At 42.4% G+C, this 18298-nt stretch overlaps 1 protein-coding gene across 17 annotated transcripts in view; it reads right to left on the bottom strand.

Annotated features, from left to right (window-relative positions):
- FRMD6 (FERM domain containing 6) overlaps positions 1-18298 on the bottom strand; it is a 357829-nt gene that overhangs the window by 254499 nt on the left and 85032 nt on the right. For 5 of the 17 annotated variants that reach the window (XM_089907685.1, XM_089907684.1, XM_089907686.1 and 2 more), the window contains exons 1-3: positions 4466-4766; positions 4152-4223; positions 3415-3621 (exon numbers count right to left, since the gene is read on the bottom strand). The gene's annotated coding sequence lies outside the window, so the exon portion shown is untranslated. The other 12 variants (XM_089907693.1, XM_089907692.1, XM_089907700.1 and 9 more) reach the window with 11 other exon arrangements.

Below are 18298 nucleotides of genomic sequence, written 5' to 3'. Positions count from 1 at the left end.
TGAACTGTCTGCGTCCATTCTGCCCACTGGGAAGGGGTTTATAATCCAGGTGGAGGAAGTGTGGAATGAGGGAAGCAACCTGGGCTTTGCATTCTGCTCCCACCACACTTAGTACCTTAGCTCTTTCTTACCCTCAGCTTCTTCAACTGTAAATGGTCCTTTCTACCTTGCAAAGTTCTGTTGGGGTTAAATGTTGCATCATATGTACAAAGGCTAGTAGAGTACTCAGCACATATTAGGTGCTCAATTAATATTAGTCCCCTTCTTTTTTGTTAACTTATATCTCCAACTCTTTCATTCTATTCAAATAAAATGAAAAATAAGGAAAACCCTTTGAAACTGGAAACAAGCAAGTTAAGGCCAAATTTCCAAAAAGTGATATTTCACTAGTTCATTGCCAAGTCACACAATAAAAATAGTTTGTAAGAAGTCAAAGGGGATAGGGTCTTGACACACTACTCAAGTTAACCAAAGGGCCATCCAATGGTCTTGGTGCAGGGGCTGATCTGAGCCCTTTCCTGACATCCCTAGTCTTGGGAGACAAGATCCATATCACAGAACAGTTTGCCTACAGGTTGAAAACATAAAGGGGTTCAAGATGTGAGAGTATCCACCAGAAATAAGCCTAGGGCATGATTTGTGAACTGTGGAGCCCAAGGGTAAACAGCCTGGAGACCACAAACTCTTCCTCAGAGGAGTTTCCAACAGTACTAAGAGTGGCACTTGATGAAACAGAAACCACCCCTACAGGAGGACTCCATCTTCTAGGTAGGGTCTGGGGAATAAATTAGCTGAAAGTCAAGGAAAGGGAAAGAACAGGTTATGGATACTCCCAGACTCCTCTTAAGACTGGAGTCTGTCTCCAAAATTACCAGCACAGTGGAAGTAAAACATATGCTCCTTTAGAATTAAAGTCAGCCGCAAATAGCAAAGAAAGAACAGGATGCATGGCCCTTGTTTGTAAACAAAGACCAAGATAAATGTCGGCTGCCAGACCTCAAAGGGAGGTATGACAGGCCACTTGCAGGGGGAAGCCACAGGCGGCAGAGCGAGCCCTTTGGTCTCCCTGGTGGTCTCTGGCAGATCTTTTCACAGGCATCCCCAAAGAGCAGAGAAGCTAAGGGGGCCAGAAGGGGGCACCGACCCCAGCACCCTCCCCACAGGTCTGTGCTGTCTTCTTTTGGCCAACGTTCAAGCATTTATAAACTTGATCATCACTCTCATCACAGCTGTGGCTGAATGCTTTGGAGTCAGGCATTTAGATGTGAATCTCCCAACAACAGGTAAATGGCTAAGCCTCGATTTCCTTGTCTGTATAATGGGATTACCAGTAGTCCCCCACCTCGTAGGTGGTTGTAAAGGGTAAATGGGATCATGTGTGCAAAGCTTTCAGCACAGTGCCTGGCACATAGCCAGTACTCACAAATAGTAGGCACTATTATTATTTTTATTCTGTTGTTGTTGTTGATTTTGCCTTCTGCTTTGTCATGTCACCCAGGGTAGCATTTCTCACCAGAACTGGGAGACATGCAGAGCTGAGGGACCATCAATGACCAACTCAGACATTTTCCAGAGTGGGGAAGGGTAGTATTGACGGCAACCACGAGAAGCAGCAGCTGTAGGGAAGAAGTGAAGAGGAAGGGCGTGTGCTGCTCATGAGGCAATGTGCGCATCTATCAGCCTTGCTCCTGGGTCTGCTACAGGCCAGCTGAGGAGCCAGCTTCTCAGGGCAGCAGAAGGACCAGGGCTGGTCTGCAAGGAGGTTCAGTCATGTTTGCTGAGGGCTCAGGGGCCATTTACAAGTGATGTGAAATGAAGAAGGAGGTCCCCTGGGAGACACCTGGAGAAGACTCCTCCATAAGGGCAGGGGTTCTGCCCACCTCCCTCCCCCACCCTCACTCACACAGGATTTGGGGAAGAAAGCAGGGCAGAGAAGGCACCACCTGTGCCTCGGGGCCAAGCATCCCATCAAGGACCAGCGTCTCATTCTCACCCTGGGAACTCGAGACTCACAACAGGACCCAAAACATACAGCAGAGCTCTGCTACTGCTCAGCCTCAGAGCACTGGATTTTAAGGAAGGTACTGTTTATTTTCAACAGGGTGTCATTTCCGACTGGAACACAAGATATACTTTTCTAGCAGGTCGGTACACAAGTAGTTCCGATAACCAGGCCACCTTAGGAGCCCCGTTACGGTAATTGCACTAAATCTCTGGGGTTGTCTTTTCGTTGGTAACACAAATAAGAGGTAAGTAAAGGTTACTGAATAGGAAATTCAACACGATATATATATAGTCCAGGGCCTAGGACAGTGCCCAGAACACAGAGGAGCTGATTAATGTTTGCAGGATCAGTGTTTACTGAAGTTCATTTAAAAATAGCCCAGCAGTGATCAGTAACCCAGTGTATCAGGAGAGTGTCTCCTCTCTCTCACAAACACACACACACACACACACAAACATACACACACACACAATGGCAAACAATAGGAAACCTCAATATATGGTCATTTTAAAAAATGATGTAATAACACAATTCACAAATATTTTCTCTGAGAATTGATTCTCTGGTTGCTGACTCTCCAACTTCGTTTCCTTTTAAAAGGCAGACCTAAAAATTCTCATAGAACTCCATTTTGTTCTTTTCCATACTCCCTTTATTACTTCCTTCTATCATGTGCGCATCATATTTCACCTGTACAACACTAGGGATCCGGTTATGACAAACTCTGTAACGGCCCATCATACTCACTCCATGGTGGCTTATCTAGTTTTACTAAGTTATATCCCTCATACAGACGTGCATGACCCCAAAATACATAAAAGTCATTTTTGCAACCCACAGAGTGAGCATGTAACTGATACGAATGTAACTCACACTTACTTAACACTTATGTCTCCTAATAACTTCTTTTTTAAAAAAATGCATGGTGGTATCTTACAAGAAGTCAGTTGATGGGCTCTTGAAAAACTCAGAATAAAACAATATATCAAAGGGGGCCTGTCTTCTGGTCAGTTCGTCATCTGTGTTTTTGTGAGTGTTCTTAACAAAGGTGATTGTGTGTCTGGAGTATGGGACACATACATATGTAAACATGCACACTACAAGTGAAAATCCAGAGAACGCAGACACTGTCTAATTCATCAAGACATGAATTTCTTCCTGGTACTGACTGCAACAGCTATTACATTGGACCACCCAAGAAAGTCCCTCCCCCAAAAACAAATCATGGGACAGGTTCTCCGACAGTAGAACCAATCCTCTCATTAGTCTGGGATGGTTGACGGACAGAAATCATATTATTTAAATCCTTTGTTGATTTTGTGCCCAATATACTGACATTTAACATTAAATTTGCCTTCAAATCATATTTTACAAAAAACGAAAGGTAAGAAAAACCATTCTTTTCCTACCTGATGCTGTAGCCACCAGAAGCCAGGCTGTTGCTCTCTGAATGGGACAGACTTCAGGATTTAATCTTCAGCAACCTCCCCTGGAACCAGAACCATCGGAAGAAAACTTTCAGTTGCTATGAGCAAGCAGACTGTTTACTTCCAGCCAATTCTTTCTCATTCCCATGGCTTGCTGAGTGCCAGAGTAGGGTGGTTAAGAAAGGATGTCTGGGGAGAAAGAGGTAGAGTTTGGGAGAAAGAGAAGAGACAGTTCCCAAGGAAAGGATTCGCTCACCCAGTACCCTTCCTTCAAGCAAAGGAAAGCCCTCTTTTTCAGCTTTAATTTCTCATGGAAGATCTGCCACTGCATTACTCACAGGTAATTACTACATTGCCCCTTTACAAACAGCAGACATACTTTTTGGGCGAGCCTCCAGATTTCTGATTCATGCCTGTACCTGTCCGCAGGGATAGCACTGTGGCTGGGAAAATTGGGAGGGCAACAAGCCCGCCCAAATGGAGGACACAGTCTAGACTATTAATCAAGTTCTTGGGATAAAATGTGATCAAAAAGATCAGGGGCTGGTGTGAGCCCCTCCATCCATAGGGCATCCACCTCACTCATGGAATCACCTGGTTAGGGCTCAAACTTTTTCCAAGTAGACCAGCCCCTACACTTTATCAAGCTTCAACTTGTTTCCCCAAAGAAGAAAGGAGGAGCGAGGATTACTATAACAAAAGGAATGTGGTTTTCTTACTTAATCTGAGCAGTCGATGTAGGAGAGTCAAAGGCGATCGATGTACAATTACAGCTCCTTTAAGTTTAATATCTGAAATACAGGGTTTAAGAAGACATTTCAGTGATAAGCAAGTGTTACAGAGGCTTCAGGTTTGATTCATTTCTAGTTTCCAAGAACGGGAGGTAACACAGTAAAGAGGACAAGGCAAAGAGGTAGAAATTGGAAAATCTTGGGTCTGCTATTTACTAGTGTGACTTAGCCTGGTTTCCAAATAAATAAAATGAGAAGACTGGGCGGCAAGATCTGCACAATAATAGAACATCATCTCTCACTTTTACACCTATCCACCTTGCTCTTTTATCGACACTTCAGTTCTCCTCTGGGGAATCACCCCTTCCTCTCAGCTTATCTGCATGGGGTTGGTAACACCCACAGCCTTCTTCAGAAACATTCATATGGCCAAGTCCAGCCAATCGGAGTCACTGATAGATTCAGAGATAGGTTCGTGCCAACAGGAGTCATTTCTGGGACTTGCTGGGAAGAGGAGTTGTCTTGCTGTGGCCACCAATCTGATGAAACAGAGCCTTGTGCTTCTGGTGGCCATCCTAGGGAAAGAGGGAATGCATGAAGGTAAAGCCACTGCAGAGGAAAGCAGAGCTTAGAGATGGCAAGAGACCAATTCCTAAGGATGGCATTTGAAGACTTAGATTCAGCCATGACTGAAAACCATTTTCCTTTGAACTCCTTAAAAATTTTTCCTTTAGTTCCTTAAGCCTGTTTCTGTTAGGTTTCTGATGCTTGCCACTGAAAAATTCCAGCTAATATGAATCTCTTGTAAGTGCCCTCTACCATCTAACACTACTGCTTTTTAACATTTATAGGCACAGTGATCTGGGTGGCGTGGGGAGGCATCAGGCTGATGATAAATCAGTTTCCTTTTGAAGCACTCTTGGGAAATTTTTGTTTTTTAAAGACTAAGCCTGCACAGCAGAGAGATGTAGAAGTAAGGCAAATTCTGGTGAAAGATTTTTAAATTCTTTATTCTTCTCTCTGAATACAGCTCTTTGTAAAAAATCAAATTCAAAAAATGCACAAAGGTGAAATGCACCAAGTGAAAAGCTCCCATAATTTTACCTTCCAGAAATAACCATGGATAATGTTTTAGTGGTTTGCTATTCAAAATGTGACCCACAGACCAGCAGCCTTGGCCTAGATCTGGTTACAAATGCAGAACCTCAGGCCTCAATCCAGTCTTGGATTTTAACAAGGCCCCCAAGCAATCTGTGTACACATCAAAGTCTAAAAAGCCTTGGCCTAATGTGTAAACATTTTTTTCTTCTAGTTGCCAGCACTTTTTGGCACATTTAATTTGTTGGCTTTTTATTTTACTAATTTTGTAAAGAAAAGACATATATGAATACAATGAATCAGAAACAGTGAAATCAAAATCCTTTACAAACTTAAGTAATTCATTTACTGGGACCATATGCAAATTATAAAAGTGTTACAAGCCCATACAGACCCTAGGACACATACAGTAGCAAACTATCCCAGGACAGGACACACTATAGCTGTGGTTCTCCACCAGCTGGAGGTCATGCTGCCAGCCCCACATTCAGAGTTTCCAGTTCAGTAGGATGGCAGGGTGCCGGGGGTGGAGGGGATAAGGCCTAGGAATCTGCATTTCTAGCAAGTTCCTGGGTAATGCCGATGCTGCAGGTCCCAGACCAATGTTTCACCAGTGTTTCAAAAACAAATCTGGTTTTATACTATACGTATATACATATACTATTCTGAACCTTGCTGTTTTCACTTAAAACTGTATCTGACATCTTTCCATGTCAACCATGTAGCATTACATCATTCCTCGGGCTGCAAGGTCAGAGATTTTCAGCCAATATGTTGAACATATGTTGAGTATATGTTGAACAGCACAGAAGGGAATCACTGGCACCTTCAACGTAAGGACTAGCATCCCCACGACTGGAATCCTCACTTGTGATATTAAATAAGCATCGTATGTTTGAGGCTACAGATAAGCAAAGGTCTGGACAGACAAGGAAGGTGATCAGCATCGTGCAAGTGCCACCGAAGACACAACAAGAATGTAATTAAAAAACTTCCACATTAAAAGCCAAGAGTCAAGCCAAGGTCTTTGTGTGAGGACTCGGGGAGAAGGGTTATGTCCTCAACTGGCATGGAATGCTCTCAAATTTCTCAGCTTAAACTTTTTTTTTTTTTAACATCTTTATTGGAGTATAATTGCTTGACAATGGTGTGTTAGTTTCTGCTGTATAACAAAGTGAATTAGCTATACATATATATATATCCCCATATCTCCTCCCTCTCGCGTCTCCCTCCCTCCCACCCTATCCCACCCCTCTAGGTGGTCACAAAGCACCGAGCTGATCTCCCTGTGCTATGTGGCTGCTTCCCACTAGCTATCTATTTTCCATTTGGTAGTATATATATGTCCATGCCACTCTCTCACTTCGTCCCAGCTTACCCTTCTCCCTCCCTGTGTCCTCAAGTCCATTCCCTACGTCTGTGTCTTTATTCCTGCCCTGTCCCTAGGTTCTTCAGAACCTTTTTTTTTTTTAAGATTTCATATATATGTGTTACAGTATTTGTTTTTCTCTTTCTGACTTACTTCACTCTGTATGACAGACTCTAGGTCTATCCACCTCACTACAAATAACTCAATTTTGTTTCTTTTTATGGCTGAGTAATATTCCATTGTATATATGTGCCACATCTTCTTTATCCATTCATCTGTCGATGGACACTTAGGTTGCTTCCATGTCCTGGCTATTGTAAATAGAGCTGCTATGGAGAACAGTATGGAGGTTTCTTAAAAAACTAAAAATAGAACTACCATACGACCCAGCAATCCCACTACTGGGCATATACCCTCAGCTCAAACTTTTGAGGAGTAAGGTATGAGTTTCATACCGCCTTGGCAAATCTAAGTCTCATGTCCCGTCAACTCTGAAAATAAACTTCTCATATAAGAGCTGTGATGCATAGGAAAGGCATCCTCCATCTTCTCAAGCTGGTGGTTGGTGAGGGCCCTCTAAAAGCTGCAGTCTCAGGCTTCTTAAAACCCTACCATCCACAGATGCTGTGAGCTTGGTTAATTACTTGGCAAGATTATGGAGACATCACGTGAGCTGTAGTCACACTGTGTTCTTCTGGGGACCTTTCAGGGCATAATCTAAGTCCTCTGTTCATTTCTCTTTGAGGACAGAAGTATCACAGGACAAACACAGGCCCAAGAAGCTCCTCACAGAGGAAGCTGCGAATGCAGCCCTTCATCGCTCAGAGGGTAGCTACCTCTGAGTAACATCAACCCAAATCCTACCTCGTTGGCTACATTTCTAAAGAGTTTCACAACTACTTTGCCAAGTGGCAGACATTGCATTTGGGCAGGAAGGGGAAGACTACGTCAATGTGAGAACTCAGTACCCATTATCCATCCCACTTGCCTCCTATTACGCAGAGGTTGGAAAGCTAAAAGCTATGTTTCCCAGGCTCCCTGGAGCCAGGGTTTGGTTTGCAAATCAATCCTGCCAATAGATGCACGTGCGGGAGATCTGGAAGATGGACGTGAGGGTGGGACTGTTTTCCTGCTGCTTCTACTGCTGCTATTGGCAGACAGGAGCTATTCTTCAGCAGTGTCCCAGGGTCCAGGGATCAGGCTCCGGCTGCGTGACTGCTGAGGGGCTGTTCTGGTGGTGGCAGCGGAGCTTTCCCAGTTGTTTCACTGCAGCTAAGGTGATGTGTTCAGTTCAATCAGTGAACTCCTGGTCACACCCTGCTCCTCCTGACTGTAGCAGCAGGAGGCACAGGGAGCTTCCCCTGACAGGTCAGACAGTCATTTGTTCTGGGAGCTAAGGTGATGTGTTCAGTTCAATCAGTGAACTCCTGGTCACACCCTGCTCCTCCTGACTGTAGCAGCAGGAGGCACAGGGAGCTTCCCCTGGCAGGTCAGACAGTCATTTGTTCTGGGAGTCATCCTGGAGTCCCAGCCTCGCACGCCCACTTCCAGCCTTCCCAACAATTTTGAGATCTTCACAAAGGTGCCTTGTCTATGGATAGTTGCTAGTTGCTGTTTCTGTGAGGAGGACTGAAGTGGGAAACCACCTAGTGCGCCATCTTGCTGACGTCACTCTCCATAAATTTCTCAGATAACTCAGGTGCCTGGACTCCTCAAACTTCAATCACAGTCCTGATGAAGTCAGATTTCACTCACCAAAAATTCTGAATGTACCAAATTCCTGGGTTAAATTTCTTTCTGCTTAAGAAAGGAGATTGTGTTTCCCATGACTGAACCCTGACGCAGATCCTAATTTAAACACAAGCCCTGAGTTTCTCTAGATAGTTCCTAAAACTTTTCAGACCCTCATTAAAGTAGGGCTAATGCTATTGTTTTTATTTACCTTTTATGCTAGGCTATCATTTTGGCATTTGGTGTTAAAAATAAAGATGTAAATTTTAAATGGAAACATTTGCTTTTAACAAAGATTTATTGAACGTCTTCTATGTTCAAGGCACCATGCTAGACACCCCAGTGCTAAGACAACGTGGCATAATGGAAATAGCATACACTCTTCATGAGGAATTGATTTTTGGCTTTGCCCTATCCATGTGGCCTTGGGCAAATTACTTAATCTTGCCAAGCCTCAGTTTTATCATCAGGATGAATAGAGATACTAACAATTATCTCTAGGATTGTTCTAAAAATTACACAAAACATGGAAGTGTCCAAAACCATACGTAGTACATAAAAGATGCTCATTAAATCTTAATTCCCTTCCTTTTTCCTAAAACATGTCAAAATGAAATGATTAAAAAATAAATTTTGAGTAATCTTCAACAGCATTTGCTTGTCATTTTCAAATCAAATTTTGTCACCTCCCTGATTAAAATCCTCTAATGGTTTCTCATGGTATGTAGAAAAAAATTCAAACTCCTTGTAAGCCTGCAAGGTCGTAACAAGCCCCTAGTGCATTCCTAGTTATAGTCGTATTATGCCTATTTCTGTTCTTCAGACAGATTCTCCCACTTGGTAAGAATTTTTGTGGCATTCCTGAAGTTGACTGTCTCCAGTGATTTGCAATGAGCAGAGATGGAGTAAAAGACACAGTTCTGACTCCCTGGTAAAGACAGGGCGCACGGGAACACCGGCAGAGCCCTTCTTCCAGCCTGCTCTGTGGCAGTTCAAGACTTGTTCTAGAAACATGAATTGAAGAGCCTCTCCATGGGCCCTGGAGGTAGTATGCGGCCTTCAGCCAGACATGGGTGTGGGCTTCTGCAGTCTCCGTGACACTGTGTGCTCCGGCTGGCTCCAGAAAGAGGGCCTACATCCCGTCCACGGGCCAGGACATAAGCCTCAATCAACATTTCAGGTGGTCAGCAAACAGCTCTAGGGAACAAGTGGATTTGAGCCCAAAGTAGGTAAAGCCAGAAAATTCTGTTGGAGGCAGCATCTATTTTATGACATGGAAAGCACTAATCAAATTCAGATGGTCATCCTTGGCTAGACATGTTTTTCTTCTCTATACTGAAATGATCCCCATTCTACAGTCCCTGAAACTTCCAACTCCTCCGAAAAACGGCAAGAGTGGAGGTTCTCATCACCATACTGCTTGCCTTCTGGTATACCCAGGGGAAAACACGATTATAAGCATGATTTGAACAAACGAATGAAAACATAATACAAATTGGGGCCAGTTCCTGGAAAAACAGAAGGGCCTGTTCTGCACATGCCCTGATCTCTGTTGCTGACTTACTGGCTGAATGGCCCACTCCAGAAAGCGTCTGAAGGAGCCCACGTGCCAGAAAACACTCTAATGCTTTCCAGTGTTCAGTCAAGTGACTGGTCGTCTTCCTTTGACAGTACACACTTACTGTAAGCTGGCCACTTGTCAGGACCTAGGATTTAACTTGTCTGCAGTGTAAAAACTATTAAAAAAGCTAACTTGAGTGATCAGAGAAAACAAAGGGAGCTCAACCTGGAATCCAGATGGTATTAACACATGTGAAGTGTCTATGTCCTTTACACCTTATGCTTTTGCAAACAGTAGGCACCTAGTGTTTTCCCTCTTACCTTTCAAGTGCTGTACTTATAAGAATGTAGCCTGCAGAGTGCTGTTCTTTTTAAATGGTCTTTGCATGAATGATGAACCAAGGTGACACTCCCTGAGATTTGGGCCTTAATGGATTACCCCCACCCCCAAATATTTGCTCTTTACTTTTAGTCTTATACATGTAGTTTCACAGGCATTACCTTTGACAACTGTGCTTTCAGCATATTGGTTGGAGACCCATTGCCTGAACAATGGTTACGATGTTTATATTCAGCGGGGTAAAGTGAAATACTTCCCCTTGCCTGCACCGTGACCCACCACTAAGACCACCACAACTCTTACAATTCCTCCTAGATGACATCTGGCACCCACCAAGCACTGTTCTGAGCACTTAGCATGTATCATCTCACCTAAGTCCCACAGTATCACTATGCGGTAGATACTGTTATTATTCCATTTTACCCATGAGGAAACTAAAGCATAGAAAGGGCCAATAGCTCACTCAGAGGTATATGGCTACACATGGTGGAGTCAGGATTTGAATCTAGGTAGGACACCAGACTACCCCCAATCGACACAGTCACTGTTTATAAATATGATGCAGGCGTCTTCCAATAGGTCCCTGGAAGATACACACTTGGAAATAGATCATTACAGTCCTGGATTTTTAAACCAATGTTTGCTTCCTAGCCAAAGTTTTCTACACAGCAGAAATACAGATACGCAATAGATATAAACTAAAAGAATGTTGGAGTAGATACCTCCCTCTTCATTTTCTTTCCCAATTTATTATTAGTCTTTGTTCTCTGCCTGGACATATACTTTGGTCCTCATAAGTCTCATTTTCAGCAACACCTTCAATTATTCAACCTCAGTTGTTCCATGAATACACATGTATTTGTCAACCTTGTATCCTGGTATTGGTCTCAGAAAACGTGGCACTAGATTTCAAAGCATAACTGTCCTTTCACTGCTCTGTTTTTCCGCCAGTTGTTACTTCTGTCCATTCCACCAGCCAAGCCCTGATTACAGCTCACTGGGAGTTGTAACAGCCTTCTCCCTGGCTTCCCGACTTCAGCGACCCACTCCCTCTAACCACCCTGCCTCCCGCTAACCAGACTCGTCTCTGTTAACATACTCCTTCCACTCAAGTATAGACAATCTGTTGCTGATCCTATCAAAATCTGAACTCCTTTGCCTGACTTGTAAAGCCTCCATAATGTCGCCCCACCCTATCTATTCAATTTTCTTTCCTGCAAAGTCCAATACACACCCACTGAACCCGTCAGGCTGTTATCCTAACTGCAGAGGCAGCAACCCACATGCCTCTACAACTATCTTTCCCACCGCATACGACCGCCCCAATGCTTTAGGTCACCAGCCAGCTAAATCTGATACATCATTCAAAGGCCCAGCTCAGATCTCAGTTATGAATTAAACGCTCTCCACTGCTGCAGCACACACGGATCACTTTCTTCTCTTACATCCTATTACATTTACAAATTAATAGTAATTTATTTATTATTTTTAACATCTTTATTGGAGTATAATTGCTTGACAAGGGTGTGTTAGTTTCTGCTGTATAACAAAGTGAACCAGCTATACGTATACATACATCCCCATATCCCCTCCCTCTTGCGTCTCCCTATCCCACCCCTCTAGGTGGTCACAAAGCACCGAGCTGATCTCCCTGTGCTATGTGGCTGCTTCCCACTAGCTATTTTATGTTTGGTAGTGTATATATGTCCATGCCACTCTCTCACTTCGTCCCAGCTATTAATAGTAACTTAAATAACAGTAATGACTGGCTAACCCTACTGAGCACCAGGCCCTACTGGGATAAGTAGCTTTATTATAAGTAGCTTTTCTAATCTTACAGATGAAGAAACAGAAGCACAGTACAACTCAGCTTAACACCTGATTGTTTGCTAATCATTTCATTTGTGTCACACTAATCTCCCTAACTAGCTTTCCACTTTGTTGAGAGAAGAAACTAAGATTCATATTTATCCTGTGCCTTCCACACAGTTAGTGGAGTCTACGTGCACTGCAAGTTATCAGTACTGTTGGTTGGTTGGTTGTACATACTGATGTACATCTTCTAAAACTCCTACCCTGTAAGAGTGGCACCATGTTTGCACAAGGTGCAAATAAATGCTTAAACAAACCCTTTCGAGCACAGCGATGAATGGTTTTGGACAATTCATAATCTACAAATGGCCCTAAGTGATTCTCTCTAATTTACCCTTACTGCATCCATCCTTTACACGCTTGAAAACATATTAAAGATGGGAAACCATAGGTGAGCTGTCAGAAATCAACGACAAAATTAATTAGAATGTTTGGAGGGTTACAGGGAACAGGAGGTTGTTAATCCTATCCTGGCCAAGAATTGGATCTTCTGTTTTTATTAAAAATAAGGTGGCAGCAAGATTTCCCCAAGTACCCAAATACTTCCACCACAGTATGATGGATTTTCTCCAAATCTCTTCCAATACTTTTTTTTTCCTTTAACAACTATGACTGGTATAGACATAACTTCAGCAAAGATAGACAGCATAGCAAAGATGGGAAAAGATTATGACTTAGACTAAAGCTTCAATATTTTTTAAAAGTCACAATTATTTCTGATATTCAGCGTAGGCATAATTTCCAGTTTCTCATTTCCACACCCACTCTATGGGGTGCACCACATGTAAGGATTCCTGAGATTCCTCTTCCCTCTCACTTCAAAATCGAAGCTTCAACGAAAGCCAAAACCATAGAGAAAAACTTTTATTTCAAAATTCTTACATTGGCTCAAGTGCAATTCATGAATTCCTGAGCAAACTCTCATAAGCAACAAATGAACTGACTTTTTTTTTTTTTTACCAACACATCAAATAAGAAAACTTATCTTACCGAAGTCATCCTGGTTGAGTTTCCACTGACTACTCACTTTTCCTGATGCCAGCACTTTTCTTCACTTGAAAAAAAAAGTTAGATGAGAAGAAAGAAGATCATTTATATATTTTGTCTCTTTATGTGATTTCTTAAAGCCTCAGCTTATCAGGATTTCCTTCATTGCCAGCTGAAGCTAGATACATGGCCCATCTGATCCTATAATAATTGCAGTTTTAGAGATAAGCAGGCAAAAAGCAGTCTCTTGAAGAAGTCAGTTTTCAAACTAAAACTACTCAGAGAAAACATTGTTTCTCATAAAATGACATTTTGTATCTTTCTCACTAATTACAAAAAAAAAACAAAAACAAACCACCCACCAGTTCACTGTGGATGACTTGGAATATATTCCTTCCTCCTCTTTTATCAGACCTAAGTAAATTGTTGGTCAACAGTAGGTATTAGGTTTTGCATACCGCTTTATAATCATATTCAAAACTATAATTTCTTTTCTATTTTGAATAGTCTCCAACACTCTCTGTAAGTCATTTTGTACGTCTGTGTGTATGTGTCCTCATATCAATTTACCAATTCAAATGGATGGCAAATTCAAATACTTTTTGTTTAAGAAGAGGCCATGTGGGGTATATTTTCAGCCTCCTTATAAATCTGAAAGTGAATTCCCACAGCCTCTGCACATAAACATCCTGTTGGGTGAATATGGAATTCTTGAGACACAAGAATTCTGTCTTCTAGAACAGTCTTCAGGGTTGAGAAGTCTGAGCCCACCTTGATATTTGTTTCATTAGTAACCTGTTCATTTCTATCTAAATGCCTGAAAGAGTCTTTATTTAACCTGGAAACTCAAGTCTTTTAAAAGATAAGTCTCTGTATGGGTCTGCCCATTTTAATTTTATCTCAGATCTTCTCCAGCTCAGGAAAGTTTTCTTCTGACATGGGCTTGACCGTTGCTTCCAGCATTTTGATCCATTTCTTCATTGGGAAGAAATGTAATTCTCAGATTAGATCTGTGTTTGCTGTCTTCTCTCTTTAACATTTTCATCTTGGTCCTTTTCCTTATTTTGTCTTCCACTTTACTGATTTCATTTCTGCTATGTCTTCTCTGCATTGACTCTCTTTAGTACAGGTGTTTAATTCTATTAAACTTTTGGCATATTTGCCCTCATTTCTCATTTCAGCCTTGGCAAATCTTCCTTCATCCCAATCTGTTTTCTCCAGATGGCCCCTGGCTCCGTCCGATCTGAGTGGTTAGGCCTTCTCACATCTTTTTGAGACTACCAAAAATATGTCTGCTGAAATGCTTTTCTCTTTTCTGCAGAAATTTATTTTCAGCTATATAACCTCACCTCAAGTTTTAACAGAAAAGCTTCCTTTCTCTTATCTTGCAGTGTTTTTTCCTTAGGCCCCTTTGGGCATTTTTCTGTCTCTTCATACTGAAAAAGAGAAAAGTATGTTCCAGCCTGGCACTTGCTAGCAGACAGTATTAGTGAAGAATCTTCCTATTCCCTCACTTTCCCCTTGGGCACAAGCAAAGCAGAGCTGAAGGGCACACAGACTCACATACTGCCTACCTCTGTTTTCAGGATCTCCCAGGTATTTAGCTATGGTAGGTCTCTGGGCATTGGATTGGGGCCTCTCCTGCTCTAACTGCTGTAATTTCCAAGTAGTAGGAGAAACTGAGAGGTAACAGAAACTGCTGTCCTGTTTTAGAGGGTAACACATAAAATCATATGCCCTCTGAGCATGCATTGCCCCTGCCTTCTTGCAGTACTGTTTATTACACAACTAGCCCTTCCAGGACATAACACACCTCTACTTGTCTCCGTCTACCTCCTACCTGGCTGTGGTCTGGGAGCCACAGTCTTTGAATGGATGTGGAAAGAGAGAGATTGATGGGTTAGGTGGGAGGTTTGACTCTGGACATGACTCTGACTGGTTCAGAAGACAGTTTCTTCCCAGTTGGACTGTTTGCTCTTCTGGCCAGTGTATCTTCAATGCCCTGAAATAGCTGGGAGCAAATGATGGGGGCAAGGTAACATTTGCTTTCTATTCTCTTTCATCACCAGCTAGGCTTCTCTGGTTCAGTTTGTGAGCCATGTAGCTTGTAATCTTGAGAATATGCTTCTCAATCCATCCCCCTGACAGCTGCATTAGTAGACATTCCCTATGGACTTCAGCATATGGCCTTTCTCCACCTTAAATTTACACTTATTATCCATCCTTTTGTGCAGTTTCATGGGTATTTTAGGATGAAACATCTCAAATATTACCTGTCTCCTCCTATGATGACCAGAGAAGTTTGTAAATAAGAATGTTTAATATTGCTAGCTAGAATGGTACAGGTAATCCATAATAGCATATCTATATTAGGTTTTGAATGCAACACAGGGAAAAGCAGAGAGATTTTCTCAGACCACTTAACAGATTCAAAGGACAGAGATAAGGACCTGCTGTATAGCACAAGGAACTCCACTCAATACTCTGTAATGACGTATATGGGAAAAGAATCTAAAAAAGAGTGGATACATATATCCATATATACATATATGTATAACTGATTCACTTTGCTGTACAGCAGAAACTAACACAACATTGTAAATCAACTATACTCCAATAAAAATTTTTAAATAAATAAAAATAAATTACAAAAAACAACAACAAAGGACAGAGAAATCATTACTTATGCTAATAGCACTGTAATGGCTCATAATTTACACAAAGAAAGCTACAAGATGCAAAGTGGTCACAACCTTCACGGACCCTGGGGGTAAGAACATTCTCTGAAGTTGACAATATTATCGATTTAGAATGGGTGAAAGCCGCCAGCAAAAGTTACTTCTGAGATTACAAGGTTTCCCAACTCTACAGTACAGAGAACAGCTTGTTCATCCAATAGAACCAAGAAAATTAAAGTATTTCTCATACCCAAGAAACAGCCAGGTTGACCCATATACGTTCTTAGGATTTGAAAGTTGTTAACGTCAATCGATTTATAACCAAGTAAAGTGCACAGTCTCCTCATGGAGGAAATAATGAAAAATAGCTAGTCTGCTTGGAATCTAGGAAAAGGGGAAGCAGAGAATAAGAATCTGTCAGTGAGTCTCTAGTCCTGCCTAAGACGGAGAGCATGTTCTGGATCTGAACAAGCCAGAATTGTGCTGGCTAGCTGAACAAGCACTGTCATTCTCTTGGCAGGTACATCCCCATACTGGAAATGGAGATGATCATAACTGATGACTCTGTTAATAAAATCATCTAGATCCTTTATTCTGAGTCAGTGAGCAAGCTGTCACTTTCCCTATGAGGCTTTCCCTCAGTTTAGGGAAAAAATCTGGGCAGGAAGAATGTGGCTCTAATGCTGAATGGAAAACAGACCCTAATTCTGGAGTTCAGTGTTAACATCTTGACTCCAGCCACAGTCATTTGATACGGAGAAATGACCAATGCTGTGAGAAAAACATTCCGCATGAATTTTTTGGGGGGCCTGTCTTTCCTATATCCAAATGCCTTCTGTGATCTCCCATTGCCTTCAAACTTAATTCCAAACTTTTGAGAATTACTCTCAAGATGCTTCTCAAATTTATCCTCCATACTTTCCAGTCTGGCCCATCTTGATGCCTTCCCAAACCCCCACACTCATTCCCTCTTCCCTCCCTTTGATCATACTTTCTCTTCCTTGGAATGCCCTCTCTCTTCCTCTCCACCAACCAAAATCTCATTGGCTCCAGGGTAAGTTTAAGCCCACCCATCTCCATGAAAACTTCCCCAGCTACACTAGACCCACGAATTTCTGCATTTCAGATGTACTGCCTAGCATTCTGAGGCTTAACTCTTCCTTGCCAGTCTTAAATTATCATTGTAGATTCCTACTGACTTTGTCACTACTCCATCCTCTTCTCTGTTATCTAAGCTTAATGAAATTTCATTACATAGTGTTTAACTGCTTGTGTATATGTCTAGTCTCTCAAATTTCTAAGGGCAGAGAAATTTCTCAACTCCCCTCTCTATCCTCACTGTGCTAATCACAGCGATGCTGACAAATAAGCACCCAAGCATTTTCTTGAATGAAATGAAATTTAAATCAGTCCACATTGTTAAAATCGAGACCTGGATGTGGTCTTCTGTGTGTCTCTTTGCAGTGGGGTGGGTGGTATTCTAGGTCTTTCCTTAGTGAGAACAAATGGTACAGTGACTAAGAGCATGGGTTCTGGATTCAGAGAGTCCTGGATTCAAATCTCTGCTTTTTTTCTCTGCATCTTGAGTGCAAGTTTCTTAGATTCTCTAAACCAGGGTTTTCTCATCTGTAAAATGGGTAGTTCACAGGGCTTTGGTTAAGATTAAATGAGACCATGTGACATGTTTAGCACAGTGCCTCACACATGGTAGGTGCTGAATAAATGTTAACTTACAATGAATAACAAGAGTTCCAAGGGACACCTTCACCTGTGTCACTCCCTTGAGAACTCTGGCATAGCTCTAGGACGAGAGAAATTTTACTGCATAAGATCTTAAGGCTTACTGGGATAAAAAAAAGTAATGAAAGCATTAAAATTAGCCCCGAAACCAGGACTATCAGTCCTTAGTAATGAGTGGGAGACAAAGATGCTTCCACTTCAGATGTGCGTGGCTGGGAGCAAGAGAAAGAATAAGGGAAGAGAATATTGCTCTGGGAAAGCAGAAAATTCCCTGAGATGAAGCCAAAAGCCTGTGCCATCAGTCCAGAACCAGCCAAGGAGGTGGCTGGCGTGACTCCAGATAGCGTCTTCAAATGAAGTCAGTACTAGTTCCAACCTGTTCTAGTTTCCTCAACCGAGGGTGTGTAAAACAGGAAACACCAGACTCGCTCTGAAGTGTGAAGTGCTGTGCTCACTAGCTGGCCTCACCACTCTAGGTGGTCAGAAGCTGTGATCACTGGAGGTGACCCGTGAGGTTCAGAGTCAGCTGGGGCAGTAGAGGAGCAGCAGCGATGGTGGCCACATGGGGCTGGAGTTGGAAACTGCAGCAGAAACTGACCACTGGCTGGGTAAAGACTGCCCTTTACTGGAAGCCTTTTAAAATGAGATGGGGTATGAAGTCAAACCAAAGTAAAACTGGGTGGGAGGCTGAGAGCCACATAGAAGTGTCATTCAGGGCCAAGTCCTGATTGTCCCTAAGGGTATGGCCCCAGAAAATTGT

Source organism: Delphinapterus leucas, chromosome 2 (assembly GCF_059928025.1).
Source record: "Delphinapterus leucas isolate spDelLeu-1000000601 "Yukka" chromosome 2, BTC_Dleu_Yukka2, whole genome shotgun sequence".
NCBI classification, from domain to species: Eukaryota; Metazoa; Chordata; class Mammalia; order Artiodactyla; family Monodontidae; genus Delphinapterus; species Delphinapterus leucas.
Note: the sequence above shows the minus strand (reverse complement) of the source record. Positions and strands in the feature narration are given on the sequence as shown.